The sequence below is a fragment of the Castor canadensis genome, chromosome 11 (assembly GCF_047511655.1).
Source record: "Castor canadensis chromosome 11, mCasCan1.hap1v2, whole genome shotgun sequence".
Lineage (NCBI taxonomy): Eukaryota > Metazoa > Chordata > Mammalia > Rodentia > Castoridae > Castor > Castor canadensis.
Genome location: NC_133396.1, coordinates 69,094,137 through 69,110,272, shown reverse-complemented (window position 1 = coordinate 69,110,272; position 16,136 = coordinate 69,094,137). Strand labels below are relative to the sequence as shown.

General features: G+C 39.1%; 1 protein-coding gene across 3 annotated transcripts in view; it reads right to left on the bottom strand.

Moving 5' to 3' along the window:
- The window catches only part of Grem2 (gremlin 2, DAN family BMP antagonist), a 111,007-nt gene that overhangs the window by 21,821 nt on the left and 73,050 nt on the right, over positions 1-16,136 (bottom strand). Inside the window, exon 1 of one of the 3 annotated variants that reach the window (XM_074047220.1) lies at positions 7,657-8,112. The exons of the other annotated variants lie outside the window; for them this stretch is intronic. The gene's annotated coding sequence lies outside the window, so the exon portion shown is untranslated. Of the gene's footprint in view, positions 1-7,656; positions 8,113-16,136 lie in introns of those variants that run through there. 3 annotated transcript variants of the gene reach the window in all.

Sequence of the window (16,136 nt, the reverse complement as noted above, 5' to 3'; positions counted from 1 at the left end):
ACTTGTCCAGCTGTGTGCGTCTCCCTGCAGAGTGATCCCAGGTCAGGTCTGATATGCAGATGATTTGCAGGAACTTTGGGGTCGCTCTTAAATAGAAATCAAAGCCGGACTCAAGCAGCAAAGATCAGAGTTTTATTTGTAAAGAGAAAGGAAAGGCTGCACGGGGTTACGCAGAGGGACCTGGAAACCGGTGGTCTGCTGAGTCAGGTTGCAAAGCGGGTTTTATAGCTTCTTTTATTGCCCGAGGGCAGAGGTGTGTCTGGGGCGAATAGATGTTTGTTGGGACGATGTGTCTCCCTGACTCATTGTCACCTTTTGGGACTTCCTGCAGCCTGCCCTTCAGGTCCCTGCACAAGGCCGAGTGTGCAAAAGACTGAGTTTACTGCCACTCCCACTTTGTCGTATTCACCTTCGCCCACATGCAGAAGCCTTCCCAGGAACCAGCTCATTTGATTCTCCTGACCTCCCCCACCGCCCCTTTCCTCTCCCTTTCCATGATGTTTGGGTCTCTTTGAGGTGGCACACATTAGGCAGAAGCTGAAGAGAATCCCTGTACAGGTGTCTACTATGGTGGAAGAGGCTATGTAAGGAGTTATGTATATTTAATATGAAGGAAATCATACATATTTGGTGATGGAGATACTGGTGATGATAGCGACAGGGTGTAAAGAGACCATGATCATCTTCTTTTTTTGGCACTGGGATGGAACCCAGAGTCTCTGCCCGGTATATGCTAAGCACAAAGTCCAGCCACTCAGGTATCTCCCCAGTGGAGGACCATGTGCCTTGAGAAATGGGTCAAATGTTTGAAAGGCTGAGGTGTGGAAAAGCCTTCCTGAGCTATTTCAGAGCGAAGTGAGGGCCAATGAGCAGATAGGGCAGGGGGAAGTAATCTTACTTAATACACATTTTATGAAATGATGACTGTGGCTTTGGGAGGTAAAGGTGGTCAAGGTACCTTATATACATGTATGAAAATGTCATCGTGTAACCCATTGTTTTGTACAGTAAGAATTATTATCTTACAAAGTGGTTGATGTCCAGAGTATGTAAACTCACACAGACAAACTGCAGATGCATGTGGTTCTGTACAGGGCACCAAGCTTGCTTTTATAGCAGTAAAAAACATTTTGGAGCAAAAGATAGGATAGTTGCAAAACTTTGTAAATTTACTAAATGCCAGGGAGTTGTGCACTTCAGGGTTAATTTTTAAGAGATGGGATCTCACTATGTTGGCCAGGGCCACCTCCAATTCCTGGTCTCCAGTTCTCAGCCTCCAGAGAAGCTGGGACTATAGGCATATGCAAGCATGCCTGGCTGACTAAAGTAGAGGACTTTATATTATGTGAACTTCACTTCAATTAAAAGAAACTAGCTAAAACTAAAAGAAAACTGAAAAGGAGATTTTGAAATTCTACTTGTTTTTAAATTATGTGATAAAATTCAGTTTGTGGTTAAAGTTTAAATCAATAAAAACCAACAAATATTATTCTCATAAACAAAAAAGGGGACTTGGATTAGTGGGAGGGAGGAGATGGCTGGGAAAGGAGTAGGAGGGTGAATATGGTGTAGATAATGTACACAACATGTGTGTAAATGCAAAATGATACCTGTCAAAACTGTTCCGGGATCAGGGGAGAGGGATGGAAGAGAGCAGTAGAAGGGGTGAATTCAAGTATGATATAGTTGAAACATTGTAAGAACCCTTGTAAATGCTACAAGGTACCCCCATCCAGCACAAGAAAAAAAATAAATTAACTTGCTTTGCATTTTAAAAACTTAATCATATTATCTATAAAATAATTATATTTTGGTTATAAAACTCAAATACAAATAATTTCAAAGATAACGCCACCTAACACACATATGTGTCTTCAAAGTACTTAAATCTTCTTCTGTTTAGGTTATTTCCAGTTATCAGTGTGACAAGTATTACGGTTATGGACATTCATGTATATTAACTTTAGATGTTCACATTGCTAGAGTTTGAATCTCAAATCTCCCCCAAGGACCTGTGTTAAAAGCTTGGCTACATTGGCATCAAAAGAAGAAAATTTCCTCCTATATTAGTAGAAAATATAGAAAAGAGAAAGCAAATTGTGTGGTAACTTAGATACAGGACAGCAGAATTACTCTAGGTGAAAAGTTCTGGAAGTAAGTAAAAATTCCAACTGTTTTCCCACTGTTCAGAGCACTTTTCCTCTTTTCCCAATTAATTACTTATGAATCTTGATCAGAATTTCTTTTTTTTTTTTTCACACTGGCATTGAACTCAGGGCCTCAACTAGGCAGGTACTCTACCACTTGAGCCATTCTGCCAGCCCTTTTTTTGCATTAGGTATTTTCAAAATAGGATCTGGAGAACTATTTGCCCAGGTCTGGCTTCTAACCACAATCCTGATCTCTGCCTCCGAGAAAGCTAGGACTATAAGAGTGAGATCCAAATTGCAAACAGATCCAAATTTCTTAAAGTGTGGTTTCCTGACCATAGTTAAAAATGCACATCCCCTCCACACACAGAGACCTATGGAAACACTGTAGAGGAAACTAGTGCTTTTGAGCCTAAGAATCTGTATTTTATCAAGCCTTCTGGATAATTCTGTACCTTTCTGTTACATAATTTATCAGCAGAGGACTTCAATGATAAGAATTTTCATAATTGAATACAATTTACCTTGCTTCTTGCTAATTGCAATTAATTCATACTCCCTGGACACATTAATCTTAAAACAGAGTTAAAGTAAAGCAACATCTGACTCTCTACTTATTTTAGGTACTGTTTATAAGAAAATGTCTTATAAGAGGCGCTCAAACTGCTTTTCCTGAAAAGCACTGACTCCTTACTTGGGTCCACAAATTAACTAATAACAGGAAAAGCTTGGCATCCCTGCGTCCATTTTGTATCTGTCTTTGCTCTAAGTCATTCTCTTTTCAGTCACTCTGCAATCACCTTGGGTTCCAGAAAGGACGGAATTGATAACATCTTTATGACAAGGGACTGAAACTTCCCATAAGGAACAGTGGAGACTTGCAGGACAGACACCCCTCCAAATGACTTTATATTATGACGGGGCTGCACCCTGAAGCAGAAGCAATCATCTCATGGGAACCAGATTGTTCCCCTCAAGTGATGACAACAATAACATAACAGCTTCTGTGGAACCCCTCTGGGAACCCTTGAACTGAAATAATGTTCAACCAGAACACGCCTGTGACTGGGACTGTTTAATTATGCATGCCTGTGTCCCCGCTCTCAGTTCTTTTGGCTACTTAAACTGATAGCTAATGACTGAACCCAAAGACAGCTGAAGATGAGCTGAGTGCTTACTCTGCCTCTTCCCATGGTGTGTTCAGAGCTGTGTAATAAATCTCCTTTCTCTGCTTTCACTGTGCCTGTTTATTTGACATTTAGGGGTGGATTGTCAGTCCTGGCATATGAAATCTCAGAAGTTTGGGCCTTGGATCCAAAATTCCGGTTTCAGTCTTAAGAATAATTTCGTATAAGCCTTTCATGTAAGATATTCACATTCATAGCTCAGTTTTCTGATAGAAGCCAACAAAGGATTGAAAGTAGCAAAGTGAAAGGATCTAGTTTTATGCCTTAAAACTGATAAATCATATCGCTTTGTAAAGAAAGGAAGGCATCTGAGAGAGGACTGAAGTGGAAGCGCATTTGGGGGGATATTGGAATAATCTGGATGAGGAAGAAATTGCTTCTGGAGGGATGCGATGGTAGTGGTAAAGAAGAGAAGGAAATGGCTCTAAGATATAGTTCAAGGATAGAAACACCCTGATGTATATTGATCAGATACTAGAGTACAGCAAAGTGTTTTGAATAAAAGAGTAGAGGAAGAGGGGATGAGCAGCAGAAGTCAGTCATGTTAAGTTTGAGGTGTTTATCAGATATCCAAGTGGAAAGATCAGCTAAGTGGCTGGATGCAAGGCTAGAGCTGGGAGTGGTGGTGAACTGCACACGCTGGGTAAAACTGAGATCATGTTTGAAGCTAAAGAACAGGAAGACTGGAAAGAGTAGGAGTGAGAACCACCCTCCAGCCTTAAAAAGTAGCACAGAGAGGTGAGCAAGGTAAATGAACAGGAACTGGTGCTCATAAGCCAAGGAAGGAGAGGCCAACCCTTGCAATAATACTGAGATCAAGTTGGCAATGGAGCAGGTGTCCTGTGGATTTGGCCACATGGAGGTCACGGTTGACTTTAACAGGAGCAATTTGAGCAGAGATGTTTAAAAAGAAAGCTACTATCAGTCAGGGTGAGCAGAGAGTGAAGGAGCAGTAGTAACAGGCAACACTTCTCAGAAGTTTTGCAGTTCCTAAGTGGGTACTGGAATGGGGGGGGAGGATATGTGAAGATGAGGAGCCATGAATGATTTCAGCATGGGTAATGTGCAACTCTTCACCTCCACCCCGCAATGTCACAACAAGCAATTCTAACAAATCCCATAAACCTCAGCAATCAATTCAACAACTTCCTCCACTCCTACTTCTGACAGATTATTTATTAAATGCTTTTGATTAAATAGATTCTATTGTAACAGATACTTAAGCTGCTTTTGCTGGAAAGCACTGACTTCTTACTTGTGCCCTGGAGTTAATGAAACAGGAGAAAAGCCTGGCATTCTTGCCTCCATTTTGTATTCTCTCTCTCTCTCTCTCTCTCTCTTTGGTGACTTTGTAATCACCTTGGGTTTTAGGAAGGACAGGACAGGTTCCAATCGATAACATCTTTATGACAAGGGAACAAAACTATCCCTAAGAAACAGCAGAGACCCACAGGACAGAACGCTCCTCAGGCAACAATGACTTGTTTATCTTGACAAATGATAACAGCCATAATAACTTCTCTGGAACCTTTCCCAAAACAGGGACTGAGATAATGATCCACCAAACACACCTGTGACCAGGACTGTTTAATAACCCATACCTTTCTCCCCCACTTCGGTTCTTTGTCTTTTAAACCTAAAGCTCATATGTAAACCCCAAAGACGGCAGCCGAGTTGAAGTGTTTACTCTTCCTCTTCCTGTGGCTGCCTGTACCGCCACATAACACATCTCCTTTCTCTGCCCGTTCACCACCATGCATCTGTTTCTCTGATGTAAAGGGCAAGTGGCTTTTGGAACCCCTGCAGTCTGGGCCTGGGGCTTAAAACTAGGGTTCATTATTAGTCCAATATTGTTTTTCCACATTTTCTCCCTTCATAGTTTAAAGTAATAATCTCTCTTACTTACCCCTCCCCTTTAATGAGGTAAAAATACATCAGTTAGGTAATATCTCAGAATTGCTTTACTCTCTTGGAGGTACTATGTATCAGTGAGGCTCATTATTTCTCTTCATTTCCTTTCTCTCTCTCTGGGAGGGCACTTTTGAGAGGACATGAGATTGGGGTAAATGAGTTAAACAACGCAAATACTTAACACAACACAAGCACTAGCATTTAAAGAAAAAGGGATTGGGGTCATTGCAAAATATTGTAAACTATGGGACTAGCAATTTGGTTTTGTGGGTTTTCTTCCTGAGGCTGTGTTCCAAAGAGGGCAATAAAGGGTAAAACTCATTAGTGCATCATTATCTTTTGTCTGAAGGAAACAATGTGTGGTTTCTGGGCAGCCCACTTGGTGTTTGCATTGGCCCTGGAAGCATTTCAGACCAACTATATTGTTTGAAAGATTCCCTCTCCTGATCATGAAAAGAACCACCACTAAACCACAGAGTTGATGCTAAATTACTAGTGATGGCTCCTCTGGCTTCCCAAGGTTTCTAGATCTCAGTCATTGAAATCTTGGATCTTCCCTCTAATGAGAAAGATCCCTGCCTTTTGGGAGACCTCCCATGCAGTCCCTACCTGCCCCCAGCATGCACCAAGGAATTCTGGGAAGTTTGGTGTAGAATCAAGGTCACTGAGCTCTCTCCAACCAGATTCTTAACTTCAGTTCTTTAGAAACCATAAAGCATCCCAGATCAAATTTGCAAAATCACAATTCTGAGCAATTATATAATTGATGAATAGTTTTGATAATGAAAATGCTGTCTGTTTTCTCTTTATCAAAATGAAGCATTAAATGGATATCTGTGATTTTGTTTATATTCTGTTGTTCCCTAAGCTTGCTTGCCTTGGGAGATTTCATTAGACTTTTTTTTAAACTGGTGTTATGAGAGGACCATTTATTTATGAGGAAACTTTGAAGACACATTTGGAGTCATCTGGGAAGAAAATTTCTCTCATTAGGAACTTCCAGGAAGTATAATACCATACAGTGTGTCTCTCCACAAGAATGTTACTGGATTCGCTTCTTCTCACATTGCAAAATCTTATCTAGATCTCAGCAGCAAAAACACTGACTGGTCTGCGTTGTTCCCTAATCATAAGAATGTTTCAGAGTTGTGGTGTCAGAAACCCGTAAAACATTAAGTGCCAAAAGAGTCATCAAATTAACTGAGCCTCAATCCCACATCTGAATTGGGAAGGTGGTCTTTTGCTATTATTCAGTCCACAATTTGGATCAAGGTTGTAAAGTACATTAGAAGATGGTGGTCAAGCTGAGGGAGGGAAGCCTGGGCTCTGGAGCTAGACTGCCTGGTTACAGCTCCAGCTCCAGCTCTTATTTCCAAAGAAAATTTTAGCAAGTTGCAAATGGCTTTGTACCATGGTTTTTTCATCTATAAACTGGGGGAAGAATAGAAACTGATCACTCTGCTGTGGTAAAGATTTACTAGTTGAATACATAGAAAACTTCCAGGATAAGTGTGGCGTCAATAAATACTTGTCAAATAAATGAATTCCCATTTCCCAGATAGGAATACAGAGCTTCCACCATTATTTAAAAGCCAACATTGAGGCCAGACATGGTGGCTCAGCCTTTAATCCTAGCTACTTGGGACTCAAAGATAGAGAGAATCATGGTTTTAGGCTGGTCCTGGAGAAAAAGTTCAAGAGACCCAACCTCTACCAATACCTGACAGTGCACCTGTCATCTCAGCTGTCATCTCAACTCTTAAAGCATAAATAAGAGGATCATGTCCAGGTTGAACTGGGCATAAAAGTGAGACCCTATCCCAAAAGTAACTAAAGCAAAAAGTGATGGGAATGTGGTCCAAGTAGTAGAGCACATGCCTAGCAAGCACAAGGCCTTGAGTTCAACCCCCAGTACCACCACCACCACTAAAAAAAAAACAAGCCAGCATTAAAGTACCTTTCTGATGAAAAGGCCCTTTGTTTTTCCAAATATATCACAATGACTTCCCTTAACCTTTTACCTTTTAATAGTTTAATAATACTCCCGCTCAATCACAATGTTTAAACTAAGAAAGCCATAAAATAATACCTTAAAATTAAAATAAATCACTCTTGTGCCATCTTGAAATTCTTAGTAGATTTTATACAAGGAGCCCCACATTTTTGTTTTTACTGGATCCCACCAGTTACGGAGCTGGTACTGCATGTAGTCTTACTTATTTGATTCTTTGTGTCACAAATAAAAGAGAACTTCTGCAGAGAACTTCTGAAGAGGGGTGATGGCAGCCATGACTTGAAAACTGTACTGTGATTCTTACTCTTTGTCAGACCTTCAAGACTCCACACCATAGCTGACTCGGAAAATGAACAGTAAACTCTCTTCAGTCCATTAATGAAGCCAACCTTACCTAAGAGTGCAGGATGTGTTTCAAACGGTGGCTCCCCGATAGCATGCCAATACACACAAATGGCATAGCTCCTGGGATAAATATATGGATCTGTTCACACCTGTAGGCAAAGAATTTGGGGGCTTAGCTGTACCAAGGCTTGCCTCGGCATGCTGAAATTTGGAGACAATTATTTCATCACATTTATAATCTGCTGGAGACTCCGCATGTACCACAGCACATTGGTTAAGCAAACTGTTCATGAAATGCAAGAGAAATTCCTTGATTTTTAAAAAGAATTGCGATTTTGTTGAAAATAATAAAAATTCTGAAATTAGACATTATATAGCTAGGAACACACATTGTTTCAGCAGAATATAGGACTCCCTCTGCACAGACTCACTATGTAACCCCTGGCTTTCCAAAGCTCACTAGGTAGCATCCATCACAGGCATCTCGGAGACACTGAGCAGTAAAGGGAAGACTTGAAGGAGCAACGGGTTTTTACTCTCCGGGTTCTTTCTGTTCACATTCACTGTAAGGTGGACCCTTACTTCCTGCAAATGATACCTGCGAAATTCCTTTCAGGTTAGCCAAGGAGCTAGTTTTCACATACTTAACAGTGCCAATTTCTCTCAATTAATTCAGGTTGTAATTGACTTGCTTGTGTTCTCCAAAAGACTTTATTCTGGGAAGGGAAAGAGGGAGATGCAGAAGTCAGAACTTCAGTTTTGAAACAATCATCTATCAAATTCTACCATGGGTTGGAGAGACAGAGCTAATTACGTTAATTGTAATATATTTGATACACTGTAAGAACTTTTGTAAATGCCACAATGTACCCCCACCCAGCACAACAATAAAAAAAATTTTTTAACTAAATAAAAAGGCCTAATAACTTTTCTCGATAAATGTGCTGGATTTTATTCTTTAAAGTATTGTTGCAGGAATCTCTAGCTGAGAGAGGGGACACTGAGGCAGTTTAGCAGGAAGCAGCATTTTATTGTGCTGGCACAGACTCAGCAGACTCGTGTCCAAAGGCCGAGCCCCGAGAACAAAGGGGTCTCACCTTAAATACCCTTGCAAACAGGTTACAAAAGCAAAGCTCAACCCACTTGTGGCTGCATGTGACTTCATTGACTAGTTCATTTTCCTGATGCTATGTGACCTTCTTCATGTTTCAATTCTTTCAGTTTTATCTCTCTGCTTTGCCATCCCTTCCCGGTGTCTCATCAGAACACAGGCTGTCTATTTCTCTTCTGGACCTCCTCTCTGCTACACCACATGCAAAAATTCTGAACAGAAAATAAACTCTCAAAGTGGGAACTTTTTATACTTTCTTCATTTTATAAATAAAAATTTTTTTGTTGTTTTATTATTCATATGTGCATACAAGGCTTGGGTCATTTCTGCCCCCACCCCTCCCTTACCACCCACAACGCCCCCTCCCTCTCCCCCCCACCCCCTCAATACCCAGCAGAAACTATTTTGCCCTTAACTCTAATTTTGTTGAAGAGAGAGTATAAGCAATAATAGGAAGGAACAAGGGTTTTTGCTGGTTGAGATAAGGATAGCTATACAGGGAGTTGACTCACATTAATTTCCTGTGCGTGTGTGTAACCTTCAAATTCTTTTTGATCTCACCTTTTCTCTAGTTCCTGGTCCCCTTTTCCTATTGGCCTCAGTTGCTTTTAAGGTATCTGCCTTAGTTTCTCTGCATTAAAGGCAACAAATGCTAGCTGATTTTTTAGGTGTCTTACCTATCTTCACCCCTCCCTTGTGTGCTTTCGCTTTTATCATGTGCTCAAAGTCCAATCCCATTGTTGTGTTTGCCCTTGATCTAATGTCCACATATGAGAGAGAACATACGATTTTTGGTCTTTTGGGCCAGGCTAACCTCACTCAGAATGATGTTCTCCAATTCCATCCATATAAATAAAATTTTATTGTAAAAAAAAAAGAAAAGAAACTCTCAGTTTATATATCATGTAAAGAGAAATGTGGTTTTTTTTTTTCCTTCTCTTCCTGTTAGCCACAAACGCTTCCATGTTGAACAGTCAGAGCTGGTAATCGTAGTCTAAGTTTTTCTAGATTTGCTATTTATATGGATTTTAAGAAAAGATAACTAATTAAAACTCATATTTTGACCAAATAACTTTATCTCATTCAAAGACATGCATCTCACAAAAAAGAAACACCTTTTCTGTGGTAAAAATTTCACTCTAATCTACCCCCAAATTTGGGCTTTTGTTCAAAAAGATTTTGCATGAAAATTTGCCTTCATGGTTTGCCACAAGTAAACTTCACTAATTGGAAAACAAACTCTCAAAGCACATACTGTCTTTAGCAATGACTGCATGTTTTATTTCTTGATGAATTAATTTTTTTGATATACTGGCAATTATTCTTGTGGGTTTTCCAGGTATATATAATTTTTGTTGTTAATTCACTATTCAAAAAAGATTCTACTCCAATAAAATATTAATGAATATGAAAAAAATTGATGATAGGCTGCTTCTTCGGGTTCCCTGAGTTTGGGGAACGAACAAAGCTGATTGTCAATTTTAAGAGATAGTATTCTTAGTGGAAGCTAAATTTTAGGAATGGTTTATTTTATATATGTTAGGCTAAATGCTCATAATTGTATGATACAATCTTACAATGAATTCTTTGTCAATATTAATTACTATTTTGGCAGTACTTGGGTTTGAATTCAGTGCTTCATGCTTGCTATGCAGGTGCTTTTCCACTTGAACCATGCCTCTAGCCCTTGTTGCTCTGCTTACTTTGGAGATAGGGTCTCACTGTTTTTCCAGACAGGTCTGGACCACGATCCTCCTATTTTATGCTTCTTTCATAGCTGGGATGAACTACTGCCAGCTTTTTTCCACTGAGATGGGGGTCTTAAATTTTTTTGCTTGGGCTGGCTTTGACCATAGTCCTCCTAGTCTCAGCCTCCCAAATAGCCAGAATTACAGACATGAGTCACCAGCTCCCAGATATAATGAATTCTTTTTATTTTTGGAAGGCAAAGAATCACTCCTTAGATTTCCTAAATGTATATTTCACATCTTAGTTTAAGGAGAAAACAAAAGTTAATAATATATATGGGGCCATTTTCTCATACACTGAATGCTCCTTGATTGGATACATACTTTTATTATAAAGTATTACAAGTTATATTATAAATATAATTCTAATGGGTATTTTTATTCTACCATCTCAAAATAATAGCTCACTGCTAATTTCACTGTTTGGATCAATTCAGCTGTCACAGCTTTCTCCTAACTTCTTCCATTTTTCCTTTTTACTGCCTTTGTTGCCATCATAATTTTCTCATGCTTTTCATCTTTCCTGGTAACAAGACTTAGCTTTAAAGACCATAAAATTACCTTATTCTCATTGATACACCAACCAATAATACTAAGTTTCTACATTATTTTTAGACTCTTGATCAAGTTAAGTTGAATTATATATATATATACATATATATATATATGTATATATATATATATCACACTTATCACATTGAAAAATTCTGAAACCATATTTGGATCGACAGAGATGAAGTATTTTTTATTCCTCCATCCTTTTATTTCTCATATTTTCCTGGAACTAATCTTTATTGCTTATTTAGTATGTATTTGGAATAGAAAGATTCAGCTCTTTTTCTCAATGATATAATAACCTTATTTTTATTTTCCAAATGAAAATGAAAAAGTCTTAACAATGATTATAAAAGGTCATCAGCTTGGAGTCAGAAGTTGCTCCCCCCTTTATAAAAGTCAGCTCCACCTTATTAGCTTCAGGAAACAATCTCGGTGGTATGAGATCCCAAGTTCATGTTGTATTCTTGCCTCCCATCTCTCCCCCTGCCTCCCTCCTTCTTGTAGCTCATCACCATTTTGCATTTTCCTTAGGCTCAACCACCATAATTTGCTTTTAATGTTCTTGAGTGTAGGAGTCTCATGGTAAGAGTTGGGATGGGCCTCAGGATTATGTAACCCACTCTCCTTCCAACTCAGGCAATCTAAGCTGCAGAATACAGTGAGAGAAATAACCACCTTGACCTTGACTTTCTGTTTTCACAGAACATTTACAGCTGAACAAGATTTGGGGACACAGTGGAGTGGATTCTGCTTATAGATGAGATGCTTTGATGAACAGGTATAACATAAATGCTTCATTCATAATTTGTCATCCAGATTTTGTTTTATGAGTCAAAAAGTCTAGTTTTTCCCTTAAGTTTAGATTAGAACAAACAACTGGCTTAGAATCCCATCCTTTGAATTTTTAAAAAACTAAAAATATAGGATAAATTACTGTGCCGTAATAAACTCTTGTGACAAGTATGGTTCAGATAAAATTTGCTTTTGTCCCAGTTCCTTGGTGTCTTTTCTTCCCTCTGCTCTTAAGTTTTTAAGGCTTTGTATTTTCCTGATTCTGTCCCAGGAGTGATGGGAGCAGTGTATAAATGTCCACACACAAGGACATTGCTATGCTTTCTCTTTCCCAGGGTTTATCATTTTTATACAGTTTAAATATAAAACAGGAAAAAATCAACAAGTATCCCAAAGGAAGAACCTGGTGAATACCGGTGTTAATGACATTCGTTAGAATATTGTCTATTCACTAAGGAGAGCTTTCCTAGGTTATTTCACATTGAGTTTGAAAAGATCAATTCTTCTCTTAAGGCACTGATTTTTGTTTTTGGCTTTCCTGGGGGTTGAACCTCCGGGCATTGACCTTTTAGGCAGATGTTCTACCAGTTGAGCCATGCCTCCAACATGATTTTAATGTGTATTTTAATACATAATTTGAAATCTAAAACAATAATTAAAATTTTAAAGAAAATTCTGAAATGGATAGAAGAGATAGAGAAGAAGCTCACACTAAAATGAAAGAGTGGATATGGAGTGAAGCATAGGTCCTTGAGATGTCTTTGCCAGGGAAAGTTGTGATTCACTCTGGGCAAAGTCCTCTCTTAGCAACATGAACTTGGCTTCTGGTACAAGAAAGTCTCTACTGAATGCTTTATCTTGGTAAAGCGATTTTGGCACAATGACAATTAAGAGGGAAAGTTGAGATTTAATGGAAAATATAATTTGACCACCCTTGTCTGAAAGCTAGTGGTGGCATGGAGCAGAAACCAGTCACAATGATGATTTATGAAATGATTCTAGAGAAATCTTTAGAGGTTCTTAGAGAAAGTTAGGGCTGACAATTCCAATCAAAGGCACCTTTACACTGTCAATTTCTTTTATAGAAATGTTTGTCCTTGCCCCTGAGAAAACATTGACTTACACATTTGTAACATCTAGTAATTTAGGTTATGATTTTCTCTGGTATTTGCTAAGACTAAAACCCATTTTATCTGATGTAACACACTGCAACTTTATTCTCCTATTTTATTCTGTTACTTGGAGCCAGTCCCAGAAGAGAACGCCCCATCTGTGTTAAAACAATTGGTGGGTATGTCCTTGAGCTCTTTGAAAGAACAAGGGCCACAAGTAAAGAAACAAACTAAACAAGTAAAAATCAAAGACTTTTCTTTCTACCCTCTAAATGACTTTTAAAAAAAGACTGAACAATGACTTTAAAAGAAGAAAAGATAGTGCTATTTGGGTTTTTTTGTTTGTTTGTTTGAGAAGTTAGTACATGTACATATAGGTACATAATTCAGCAATTACAAAATGGAGCATAGTGAAAAGTTTTCCCCATCCCTGACTCTCAGCCCAAAATGCACATAATATAACATATTTCTGATCACCCTTCAAGCACAGAATTTCTAGCCCTCAGCACATTTTGGAACTGGATAATTCTATGCCAGGTGGGGGGCAGTTTCTACATATTACAGAATGTTCTGAAACACCCTTGACTTCTACTCACTTGAGAACAGTAGCAGCCCTTTCCTGCCTAACAGATGTGACACTGAAAATGGTCCTCACATATCCCCAAATGTTCTTAGCAGTCACTTAACAGTAGATTTAACAGCAAATCTAAAGAAAACTCCATAACAGCAACCTAAAATGTGTTCTTGCTGCTCAGTGGAGATGTGCAATCATTCATTAAATGTCTCATGAGAATTTGTTTAACCAATAACTGATGATCTTTCAGATTTTTTAGAATCTGCAGTCACATGCAGAGTTGTAATGAAAACAAATCTTATATATAAGTCATTTCAATATTTACATGTTTATCTTTGATAGAAATTCCTATGAGAAAATTTTGGGGTATAAAATTGCATGTTTGCCATTTTTGATAGGTAGTTCCAAACAGTTACCTCTATTAGAGGCCATGCCAACTCATATTCTTAGCAACAATGTACTCCTGCTAAAATATTGTGTTATTATCACTTGGATTTTTGCCAATCTCATATGCAAAAATGGTGTCTCAGTGTTCTTTTAACTTTTATTCCGTGTTAATAGAGTAATTAGCTTTTCCATTAAGATCTACTCATATATCTCTTTTTATGAAGTGCCTGTTTTTCTGTACTCTACTCATTTTAATTAATTTTTTACATATTAGGCTCTTGTGCTGTGACTTGTATTATAATTATTTTTTGCAATCCAGTACCTTGTCTTTTGATTTGCTTATGGGACAAAATGGGAGTTCAGAAAAATGCAGACCCACAGTGGGATTTAGGAAATGAGTCCAGCAGTGCTTTGGGAACATGAGGAATTGAGAAATGTATGATAAATGGTGCTCAGACAACTGGAAAGCCATCTGTAAAATACAGAGTTGAGTCAATGGCTCATAGTATACCAATGTACATTCTCCATGGATATAAGATTTAGCTAAAAAAGAAAAGTATCACGAGAAGCCTTAGAAAAAACATTAATAATCCAGTTGTGGGGGAGGCCTTCCCCAGAATGACACAAAACAAACAAACAAAAAACACAGTAGATTTCCTTTTTTTTTCTTTTTTTCCAGCTCTCTGGGGTTTGCACTCACGGTCTCATGCTTGCTAAGCAGTCACTCTGCCAGCCCTGACACATTTTATCTTTTGATGATTTTTCTTCTGCACCCTTATTTCCTACCATGATGTTCTGAACTAGTTCCAAGACAAAACAGACATATCAGCAGCACCTCAGCTCCTGATGCATGAGCCCAGTGAGATCTCATGGTCATGCTGCCAGAGAAATAGGATTTAACAGCCACACTAAGAACAGCTAAGTGGGGTGAGAAGCCCATGGGCTTTAGGGTCAGGAAGGCCTGGTTCTCACTCCCGTCCCAGCTACTAAGAGGCACTCTGACCCTGGACTGCTCACACAATTGCTCTGAGTCTTACTGTTCTCCACTTTCTCAGGAACATCATCTAAGTATATGTAATGGGACATATGAAGGTGTAACAAGTGTAGGATCTAAATGACTAATACTCATCCCCATCTCTTCTTCCATTATCATTAGATCCTGGACAGGCTCCTGCCTGTTTCCCAAGTACATACTGGGCAGGACGTGTCATGATTTCTTACCTCAGGTTTGCTAGGCTTTCCCCCAGTGCTAAATCTCCCCCTAAGGATGTGATACAGTTTGGAATTAAGTATCTCCCAAAGGCCCATATGTTGAAAGTTTGAACTGCAGCCTGTGGCACTACTAGGAGATGGTGGAACCTTTAGGAGGTGGGGCCTTGTGGAAGGAAGTTAGGTCATTGGTAGATGCCCTTGAAAGTGATATTGTAGCAGGGCAGGACCAGAAGAGAAAAAGATAGACTGTGTTCTGATAATGAAACAGGGGGAAAGGATGGCAAAGCAGAGAAATAAAACTTAAAAAATTAAAACATAAAAAAGGCCACATAACACTAAGGGAATGAAATAGCCAATAAATTCACATACAGCCATATGTGGGTTGAGCTTTGATTTTTGCTTCTGTAACCTGCTTACAAGGGCACATAAGGTGAGGCCTCTTTGTTCTCGGGGCTCAGCCTTTGAACACGAGTCAGCTGAATCTGTTCTGACACAATAAAACTTTGCTTTCTGCTAAACTGCCTCAATGTCCTGTATCTCAGCTTGAGATTCCCGCAACAATATCAGAATCCAGGCCCTTCTCCTGTCTCTTTGCTTCCACATCACCACAAGGTGAGAAGCTTTGCTGTACCAAGTGTTCCCTGTCATGATGTTCTCCCTCACCATAGGCCCAACACAATGGAACCAATAGACCATGAACTAAAGTCTCTGAAACTGTAAGCCAAAAAAACTTCCTTCCTTTTAAGAAGTCGTTTATCACAGGTGTCTGTCATGGTGGTGGAAAGTCACAACACAGGCTATGCTTCATGTATGTTTATGGTTCCTTTCTTGTCTTCTCTCTGGAGTCCCTCCTCTGGAGCTATGTGTAGCTCACCCACAAGATGGTTTTTAAGGTTCACCTGGTTCTCAACTCAGGGCCATGGAGTATTTTCTAGAATAAAGGAGATGGCCAGGACTCTTCCTCTGGAACCTGATATCGTCCTGTATCCACTTGCTATTACTGTCATAGGTAATTCCCAAAATCTGGTCATGGGA